Consider the following 11,484-nt stretch of genomic DNA (forward strand, 5'->3'; position numbering starts at 1 on the left):
ATCTGCCTAAGCATGCTGGGGTTTTTTGTAGAGGTCTTAATGAGCCCACTTACTTCAGCTGGGCTCATTAACTCTTCTCCTCTAGTTGTACAAGTCTGCATAAAGCCTGAATCTAGGGCACACATATTTCCCATCCTGGATACAACCAGGTGACTTTACCTGCCTGCTGCCACAGTACATATATTGAGAATCTAGATCTGGTGGCATGGGTACAAAAAGGTATCTCATTGGTTTCAGATTTAATTGAGCATGACAAGTTTATTCCATTTGAGTCATTAGCGTATAAATTCTGCCTCCCAGGTCAGACTACTTTACTTATCTAAGGATCGTATCATTCTTAACACAACATCGTGGCACCTCCATTACAGTTCCTCACCAAGCATGGGTGTTCTGGTCTGACGTATCTAAAGTTAAAGGGGGAATTTCATTATTTTACAACCTACTACAAGGCAAGAGCCAATTTACGAATACATCCCCTTTTCATAAATGGGAGAAAGATTTATCTGTGACGTTTACGGACGATCAGTGGCAAACGGCTATTAATGGTAACTGCAGATACATCAGATCGGTAACGCACTGGGAAGTCTCACAGAAAATATTACTTAGGTGGTATTATACCCCTTTCATCACAGCGAAATTTCTGCAGGGCAGCTCCAATACCTGTGGGCGAGGCTGTGGAAGAGTTGGTACTCTTCTGCATATGCTCTGGGAATGCCCCCACCTCAGGAGTTTCTGGAGGGGGGTATTCTCATTGATTTCCAAAGTTACTGGCATTCTAAAGTCAGGATCCCCTGAACTAGCAATACTGAGTTTACATATTGACCAATACCCGCCACCCCTCAGAATGTTAGTCGTCCAGATACTTTCAACGGCTAGACTTTTGATAGCCAAGCAGTGGAAAGCCCCCTGCCCCCCCAATATGGGAGAACTAATTAAAAGAGTAGACGAGACCTTTAAATACGAGCAGATACTAGCCATAATGGAAGGAAAGTCTTCAAGTTTATATGCACAATGGTCAACTTGGAATGAAACCAGGAAAATTGTTTGAGCAGTTGAACTAATTATCTGTTTTATCGGTTATGTTGTTGTAAGAACAATGTTACTTAGTTGAATCTTTATGTAACCTAAATATTAAAAAACGTGAGGCTTGAAATCCCACTATTGCTCAGAGGATAGGTACGCAAACTTCTATTGAACTGTTATAGACTAAAACTCACTGTATAACTTCTTGTGTTTAACAATTGATTGTCTGATGATTTTTGTATCATTCAAGCCTTCCAATAAAAAATACTTAAAAAAAAAAAGAACATCTATGTCAGACCTGAATGGCCTGGTATGGATTTTGGGGGAGGGGGTCCCACACTGTTTTTTTATTGGCGTGGAGTTCCTCTTAGAATCAATACCAGACCCAAAGGGGCGTTTTTTTCTTAATTCTGTCATAGAGTTCCCCTTAACCACCTTAATACAGGGCACGTTCACCCTTTCCTCCAGAGACCAATCTTCATCTTTCAGTGCTCTGACTGAATGACACTACTCAGTCTTTTTTGCGATGTAAGTAAAAAAAAGAGCAAACATTTTGAAAATGAAAACACTTTTTTTATTTACTATTAAAAAATGTTTCAAATGAGTAATTCATACTGCTACATATCTTTGGTAAAAATAACACAAATTAGTGGATATTATTTAGTCTGTGTGAAAGTTGCAAAGTCTACAAGCTATGGTGAAAATCATAAAAATGGGCTCACACCTGATATACCGATGGCCTATCTCATTTCTTGAGGCCCTGAAATGTTAGGACAGTACAAATACCCCTTTTTGGAAAGTAGACAGTCCAAGGTATTTAGTAAGAGGCATCGTGAGCTTTTTGAGGTTGTAATTTGTTCCCACAATTCTTGGAAAAATTAAGAAATGTTTTTATTTTTTTTACACAAAATTGTCATAAGTTATTTCTCACACATAGCATATGCCTACTTCCAATTAAAACCCAAATTACATTCTGCTACTCCTCCTGAGTATGGCGATAACACATGTGTGAGACTTTTTCACACATTGGCCACATAGAGAGGCCCACCATGCAGAGAGCACCATCAGGAGTTCTAGGAGCATAAATTACACATCTAATTTCATTCCTACCTATCACACTTTTGAAGTTCCTGGCACCAGGACAGTGGAATTACACACAAAATGACCCCATTTTGGAAAGAAACACCCCAACGTATATTCTATGAGGCATGGGCTGCAGATAGGAACTTGGGTACTCAGATGGGCTGAAGGAGGGAGGGAGTATTCATGCTGACGTCATTTGTCAATGTAGTGGTGGGAAAGTGGTTAAAATCCATACAAGACTAAAAAGGGTCCCCTCACGCTGTTTTTTTCCCCAATTCTTTTGAATTTACATTCTTTTTTGTATAATATTTTTTTTTTAAATTTAGCTTTCAGCGGGGATGCCTTAACAACCTATTGACTGTGCGCTCGGTGGGTGAACATCCCACTAAGTGCCCAGAACCTTTTGGAGTTAGGTGAGTACCTGAATGGGCGATGGTCAGGCCAAACTTATGCTCAGCCCATTTGGTGCCTGAATGCTGTAACCCCTCCCAGCTACTCTTGTTGAGTGCAGGAATGGGCCCCGCTGTTAAAAATTAGGGAAAAGATTGAAATTACATGACCCTGTTAATCAGGTGCAGAAAAATTGGGCCTTGGGTGTTAGTGGTGCCTGAACACTGTAACCCCTCACAGTTATGCCTTGTACACACAGTCGGACTTTCCGACCACAAAATCCATCTGATTTTTTCCGATGGATTTTATCCGAAACTGGTGTTGCATACACACATTCAGACAAAGTTGTGGGAAAATCCATCGTTCGGAACGTGGTGATGTTCGTTGCGTATGACGGGACTATGTAGAGGCTAGTAGCTTTGGTCTCGTAATTTGAACTGAACATGCGTGGCACTTTGTCCGTCGGAATTCTCTACAAATGATCGGAAAAAGTCAGATCGGATTTTTTTGACGGAAAATTTTAGATCCTGTTCTCAAATCTTTTCCGTCTGAATTTTCGACGGAAAAAGTCAGATAGAGCCCTCACACGATCAGATTTTTCCAACAACGTAATTGAGCCTTTTCCGTCTGAATTTCCGACTGTGTGTACAGAGCATTACTCTTGTTGTGCACAGGAATGGACCCTGTTGTTAAAAATTTGTAAAAATATTGAAATTACATGCCCCTGTCAAACAGGTGCAGAAAAATTGGGCCTTGGGTGTTGGTGGTGCCTGAACACTGTAACTCCTCACAGTTACTCTTGTTGGGCGCAAGATTGGTCCCTGCTTTTAAAAATTTGTAAAAAAAAAATTAAATGATATGCCCCTGTCAAACAGGTGCAGAAAAATTGGGCCTTGGGGGTTGGTGGTGCCCTAAACCAAAATTTTTTTTGGAAGCTAGCATAATCAAGATTCAGGAATAGGATAGGCAGCCTAGGCAGTCTTCAAGGGATCCCAGATCCCTGGCAAATTCGATCAGTAACATCAGCATCAGGGGCTTGATAAGCTGCTGATCCAGGACTGATTCATTTTGATTAATGTCAGCCTATCAACAGAGCCTGTGGATAGGTGCACTCTTTGATCTGTCACAAACCCTCCAGCAGCACCGAATGTGCATCCAGAAAGCACGCTGGATGCAGGACAGGCCAGTAGCTCGATTTCATATTGAGTAAGTTCTGGCCAGTGTTCCATCCTCAAGACCCAGTAACCCAGTGGATGCTCAGTTGGAAAGATCTCCAAGTCTGCTCTTGCCCTATATATTCCTGCACCATATGTGACAGAACAGTGCATGCATCCTTAATAAGTAGCCACTGGCATGGCTAAAAGAAGCCAAGCTACCCTGAGCCTGTCCTGGTGCCATACTCACACAGGTACACATTGATGGCCCTCTGCTGTGTGTTCAGCCGCTGCAGCATTGTCAATGTTGAGTTCCACCTGCTGGGCATGTCACAAATGAGGCGGTTGGTGGGCGGGTTGAATTCCCATTGAATGTCAGCCAGCATTGTATGACCATCGCAAATAGCCACAGACTTTTCTGGCCTGCCTCCGAAAATCATGTAAGCCTGGGTATCTGTTCAAGAAACACTGCACCACCAAATTCAGGCTGTGTACCAAGCATGGAACATGTGTCAATTGTCCCTATCAGAGGGCGAAGAGAAGGTTGGTGCCATTGTTACATACAACCATTCCAGGCTCAAACTGCCATGGCATCAACCACCTCTGAGCCTGCCCCTGCAGAGCTGACAGAATCTCTGCCCTGGTGTGGATCCTGTCCCTTGGACAGACCAACTGAAGCACCACATGGCATCTCTTAGCCTAACTGTTTGCCTAGCCCCTTGAATGCTTAGGGAGCACTGCTGATTCAGAGGACAATTCAGCAAAAGAGTCCATAGAGAAAGAAAAACAGGAGGAGGTGGAGCAGACACATGTTGCAGAGTCACCACCAGCTTTTTGGAGGTGTGGTGGTGGAATAAGCTCCAGCACTGAACCCTGTCCTGCATCCTTCCCAGCTGCCACAAGAGTTACCCAGTGCACCATGAAGGAAATGTAATGTCCATGACCATGCCTGCTGGACCATGAGTCAGCAGTAATCTGAACCTTGCTGCTGACTGCCCTGTTCAACGAGGCCAAAACATTGCTTTACACATTACGTTAGAGAGCTGGAATGGCCTTATGTGAAAATAAATTTCTTTTTGGAACCTGTGGTATAGCACATTCCCGAAATTCATGAAAGGGGGCAGAGTGTACCAGAGACATGAGCATGTGTATGGCTGGAACAGTATTTTTTTCATGGTTTAGCAACTGGGATAGCGAAAATTGCCCGTTAAAATCAACAGGTGGTGTACTGCTATCAGATCGGCTGCAAGTACTTGTGGCATCCATTGCTATACCATCATTCCTCTCAGTGCAGGTTTTTGAGAAATCTTGAGGTATAGTAGGGGCAGAGATCCCAGATGAGGAGCAAGGACAAGTCTGCATTTTTTATGATGTGGGTCTTTCAGGTGCTGTTGCCAATGAACTTCATGGCAGGTCGTCATATGTCTTGTCAAGCATGTGGTACCCAAGCGGCTGGTATTCTGGCCATGCTTGATGCACTTCAGACAGAGATTGCAAACAGCAATGGTGCAATCTACTGCATATGTGTTGAAAAAAGCCAACACCAATGAACTTTTGGAAGTTAGTGGGGAGTCAGCAGTGCCCTGCACCTGCGGAGCTCTGCAGTGTAATGCAATAGGGTGGCTGCCCTTAAGCTGGCCCCTGGAGGACAGCCTGCCTTGTTGGAGTTGTGCTTCCGCCTCCTCCCCACTTTCCTCCTCTGTTCTCTCAGGTACCCTAGTACAGTCAGTGACCTCATCATCCCCTCCCTCCTCGTTACTGGAGGAAACTTGGCACTATGCTGCAGCTGGGGGAACAGCTGGGGGGTACATGACTGCTACTTTTTTTGTTGTTCTGTGGCACCTCCTCTCTCTAGGCTCATCGGAACATTCCAATTGCTGCGCATACTCCAGCAGCATGTAACCAACACTGTGATCACATAATTCTGGTGACTCTTCCGTGCATGATAGTGGGCCACAGAAGGAGCAGCTGTGGACTAGGAGCGTGTGGAATAGGATACTTTGGCAGATACGGTGGACGGCAAACTAGTATGAGCCTGGGTGACAGAGGATGAGGAGGATTAGGAAGGCTTAGTTATCCACTCCACCAACTCTTATGCATGTTGTGGTTCAATAACATGACCAGCAGGAGAAAAAAAGGACAAGCATGCCCCGCCTGCAGAGGATGCACCATGTCTGCGACCACCACTTTTCCCTGTAGACACAGAGGCTGCTTACCCTCTTTAATGGACTGTGAGCATCTGCCTCTCTTTGTTGGCTTTACAGACATGATGGGGATCTTTTTGTGTTTTTTATTTTGCTTGGTGCACTATTAACCATTTTATTCTTGTTTTTTATTTTTTGGGGGGATTTTTATAACTCTTTATACGCTTTTGCTAGGTGGCAGGGTACCTGGTGGCATTAGATAAGACAAGGGCATTGCAAGGACAGATTAGGAGTATATGTTGTATCTCAGCCAATGGACAGGGGTTTTCTTGAGTCCCTTGGCCTGCTGGGAGAGCCTATTTATTTGGATGGAGTCAGGGGTTCTGTGCCATCTGGATGGCTGTCTGGGTGGACGTGTGTTATATTGCCCTGGGCTGCTAGGCCGGAGTCTGAGGCCTATCCCTGGGGCATCTGGCTGCTAGGCTGTCTGAGGGGCCTATCCAGAAGCAAGAAAGCAGCGTAGGGTTGGGACTACGGTTTGCAGTCCAACCAGAAGTGACGGTTCTGCCGACCGGAGAACCTGTCGTGGTCGGAGGTAGAGGGGAAGCTGTTGCCACTAAAGGACCATCCACCTTATTACCAAGGGCCACTATGAAGCAAGTACCAGAGCAGTGTTCCCGCCAACCAAGGATGATGAAGAATTGGCGCCAAGCCAGGGACCCAGCCAGTGGAGGTGATGCTTGCAGAGCAGTATTGTGTGTCAAGCCAGGGACCGAGCAGGCCAGCAGGGTGATGCTTGAGGAGTATCTGTGAGTGCCAAGCTAGGGACCCAGCAGGGACACGGGGGTGATGCTCGAGGAAGATACTGTGTGAGATGATTGGAAGAGCTCAGGGGATCCAGTGGCAGTGGATCAGCAAGTCTAGTGAGAGAGACTGGGAGCTCAGTTGAGTGAAGATCTACAAGAGGAGATTGTAGAGGAACTAAGGGAGTCATTACAACTTGTGTTAGAAACTGTTACATGACTGTTGCCATAAGAGACAGTGATCCTACTCGTGCATATGTGATGTCTTGCTGGATGCCTTTCCCTGCATGGCTGTCTACCTGTAGAAGTCTGGGAATCTGCTAATTAACATTGCAACTATTAAAGGGTGTCCTGGCTCTAACCCTCTCTCCCATAGTTCTGTTTAAGCCCTTTTACACATGGTCGGAGATTCCAACGGAATGTGTCCTATCGGACCGTTTTGTCGGATATTCCCACTGTGTGTGGTCTGCATCGGACTGTTTCCTTCGGAAATTTCCGACGGACCAACTTTTCCAACCTGCCAGTAAAATTTTCTGGCAAAATGCTCTAATCGGACATACTCCGATCATGTGTAGCCTACTCCGATGGACAAAGTGCCACGCATGCTCAAATCAAATTCCTAGACCAAAGCTATTGGCTACTAGCCTGAATGTAGTCCCGTCGTAACGAAATAACGTCATCACGTTATGTACAATCGGATTTTCCGACAACTTAGTCCGACTGTGTGGATGCAACATCACTTCCAGACCTCTTCCGGAATTAATCCGTCTGAATTACTCAGACGGATTTGGTTGTCGGAATCTCCGACCGTGTGTACAAGGGCTTAGAGATAATAAATCTCTTTGCATTCAAGAAGTGTCTGGCGCTCATTAACCTACCTAGCATTGCACACACCATGCCTCGTAACCCACTCTACATAGAAGGATGTCAGCTGTCCCTAACTCTGTAGGTCACCATTAGGCCTGGAGAGGCCCTGGACTTAGCTACACAGATGTCCCACTAGATCCATGTGCAGCTCTTCTAAATTAAGAATTCTAATGCAATATTCCCAACACACACATTCCTGTAAAGATGGTTGTATTCATAAATGGGTGCTGAAGCATCCACCGGCTGGATCCGTGTATAGTTAAAGAAAGTAATGTCACCAGCACACCAGGATCTCCAAAAATGGGTCCAAAGCTTTAAACATCATTACAGCAGAGAACAACGTTTCAGAGTCATGCCATGTGTATGGGGTTTAAATGGTTGTGGATTTTTATCATTTTATTATTTTTCTGTGGGTACATTATACTAAATAATGTTGCACTTATGCCACATACACACGTCCGGACTTTTTGACAGCAAAGGTCTGACGGAACGAATCACTCAGGCAATTCGATCGTTTGTGGGCTCCATCGGATTTTTGCTTGCCAAAAAATCCGACGGCCTTTACAAATAGAACATGTTTTACATTTTCCCGCCATAACTCCGCCGGACCCAGTTCCTAGCGGGAAACCCGTTCATCTGTATGCTGGTCCGATAGACCAAATACGACGCAAGTGCAGCTACAGCACCTGCCCACGAGAATGTTTCCAGCGCGATCCTATCCACTGGTTCTCAGCGACAGGGTACTGTACATTTCGAAATAGGAAAAACACATTTTCCTATCGCAGCAAGAGCGAGGGGGAATGCCCCTCCAAGGGCATACCAGGCTCTTAGGTCTGGTATGGATTTTAAGGCGAACCCCTATGTTGAAAACACGGCGTGGAGGTCCCTCAAAATCCATACCAGACCCTTATCCGAGCATACAGCCTGGCCAGTCAGGAAAGGGGGTGGGGACGAGTGAGCGCCCCCCCCCGTCCTGAACCGTACCAGGCCGCATGCCCTCAACATGGGAGGGTGGATGCTTTGGGGAAGGGGCGCCCTGCGGGCCCCCCCACCCCAAAGCACCTTGTCCCCATGTTGATGAAGACAAGGGACTCTTTCCGACAACCCTGGTCGTTGGTTGTTGGGTTCTGCGGGCGGGGGGCTTATCAGAATGCGGGAGCCCCCCTTTAATAAGGGGTCCCCCAGATCCTGGCACCCCACCCTATGTGAATAAGTATCCCCTTCCCCTCCTCATTTCCTTTTTTTCCCCTCTTTTGCTTCCCTCTGTCTCTTCCCTTATCCATTCCCCAATCCCCCCCCCCTTTTTTTTAATTTCCTTTCCTTCCCCTACAGATCTTCTGCGCTTTTTTTCTCCCCTCCTCCCACCCCATCTTCTTCTTTTCCCTTGGCATTGTCCTTCCCGCTCTCTCTCCCCACTTGTCCTCGGTTTGTGTACTGCTATCCAGCCCACATTCTTAGGTGTCCCCCTCTTTTCCCTCCCCTTGTTTCCCTTTTTTCTCCCTTCTTGGTTGTCTCTTACCACTCTTTCTCTCCCTGGTTTTCCTGTGGTCCACTTTTTGATACCTTGATATCTTTAAATCACTGAGTGGCAGCACTTCATTCACACACATCAATTCACCTGGGTGCACAGATGTCTGGGGACGTATGGACTGGTTGATCCTACCACCTACCTCCTGCTCCATCAGACTACGTCAGGACCAGGTTGCTTTAATTCACAATCATTATATTCTTTTACCCAGATGCCGTTCTGTCTGATCTTAATACCTCCCCCAGTCGCCGGGGGAGACCTTTTCGGGGTCCTTTAAGCATTGCGTTGGTGCACTGCCGGGGGTAAGAGACATTTCTCATGTACATGTTGTTTTCTTCCCATTATATTTTGTTACATGTTTCTAAATCTCATCTGTTGTAATGTAATTATTATATCTCACTGACGTATGTATTTCTTGAAGAAGCTAATTTTGGAGCGAAACTAGTTGAACTACGTCACCATGTGTATCAACTTAATTGCTGTAAATTGATTTTATTGTCTAAATAAACTTTGTTTGTATTTTATTTGTGTTATATTATTCCTCATATGTACCGCATTAGTCCGTTCAATTCCCTTCTTGGGTGGTCTGATATGGAAAACCAGGCTCCCTACCTCCTTTCTCTGTTCAATTTTGGATGATGGTACATTATTATTCATTTTCTAATTCAATGTTGTAACGAGGCCCTTAATTGTATTTATTTATTCTTCACACGTACCTGTATGTGATTTCTCTTGTTGGCTCCCGCTGTGATTGGAGCCAATCAGCGGGTCCAGCGGCTGCGATGGCTGCTAGCCACCCATGATCATTCGCTGGAGAGGCAAACAAGGCAGACTGTCGTTCTGTCAGAGAGAGAGAGAGAGAGAGATCTTGTGTTCCTGCTAATTTAGGAACACCTGTCTCTCTTCCTCCAGTCAGTCGATCCCCCACACAGTTATAAAGCATTCCCTAGAAGCACACTTAACCCTTTGATCGCCCCTGAAGTTAACCCCTTCCCTACCCGTGACATTTATACAGTGACAGTAAATTTTTTTAGCACTGATCACTGTATTTGTGTCACTGGTCCCCAAAAAATGTCACTTGGTATCAAATCTGTCGGTTGCAATGTCGCAGTCCTGCTAAAAATCGAGGATCGCCACCATTACTAGTAAAAATAATTAAAAAAAAATAAAAATGAAAAGTCCATAAATCTATTCTATAGTTTGTAGACGCTATAACTTTTGCACCAGCCAATCAATATACGTTTTTTGGATTTTTTTTTTTTTTTTTAACAAAAATATGTAGCAGAATACAAATTGACCTAAATTGATGAAGAAATTTGATTTTTTTTTTTTTATTGGATGTGCTTTACGATTCTTTTTTTTTTATTGGATGTGCTTTATAGCAGAAAGTAAAAAATACTGTTATTTTTTCAAAATTATTGGCCTTTTTTTATAGCGCAAAAAAATTTAAAACACAGAGGTGATCAAATACCACCAAAAGAAAGCTCTATTTGTCGGGAAAAAAAAGGACATCAATTGTATTTGGTTACAGTGTCGCATGACTGAGAAATTGTCAGTTAGAGCAAGGCAGTGCTGTATTGCAAAAAATGGCCTGGTCAGAGAGGGTGTAAAACCTTCTGGAGCTAAAGGGGTTAAAGACATCTGAAGGTACTTTTAGCGTTTTACCTGTGGATATATTCTACTTTAAAATAAAATGATGTTATCCACAGTTTCACATATAAGTAAAAAATAATTTCCCCATAGTCAGGTATATTGAAATGTATAATAGATGCCCTTAAGAAGACCTAGAAGAACAGGTAACACGTTTTCGCTTTACATTAGAAGCTTCAGGGAAAAAAAGGCAAGCAGAAAGATAACTGATGGGCTGTATTTTAAGGCATATTAACCCAATTATGACTATATTTTTACCATCAGGGCTTCAACATTTATCACAGCACGTTTATTAGACCTCTGAGCTAGGTTATGTCAGACAGGAAGCCAAGAAACTAAGGCATTTCATTAAACTGCTGCCGAAGCAGGCTATTCAATCCCCTTACTCTTAAACCACATGATTTTATCAAAATCTTCGGAAATTGAAGCAATCAGTAAAAAGTGTCGGGGAATTAAAATGTTCTGTCTCGGTGAAAGAGATACGTCCCTTGTAACATATATCAGTGTTTTCCCTCTTCTTCGTTCTTTTTTTTTTTTTAAAGACACATTACCATTCGCCACAAAGACATCAAGCACCGGGTAGTCACCGTCACCACTAGAAAAATTCAACAATGTCAATTTTTCATACTAAAAAAAATAGAGTGCCTTTGCTTTGTATTATTTTATAACAAAGGACGCCATAATATAGTGATTGATAAAACGTCGGGAGAAAATATGCAAATCATTATGGTATATGGATAGTATGACAGGGAAAGGAACATTTATTTGACCAAGGTATTTATCGGTGCTTGGTTTGGCGCAGCGATTAATTCATGGGTTCTGTGATATTTTTCTGCAAACTT

This window comes from Lithobates pipiens, unplaced genomic scaffold (genome assembly GCF_037356315.1).
Source record: "Lithobates pipiens isolate NorthernLeopardFrog02 unplaced genomic scaffold, aLitPip1_a1.2 Scaffold_13, whole genome shotgun sequence".
NCBI lineage: Eukaryota > Metazoa > Chordata > Amphibia > Anura > Ranidae > Lithobates > Lithobates pipiens.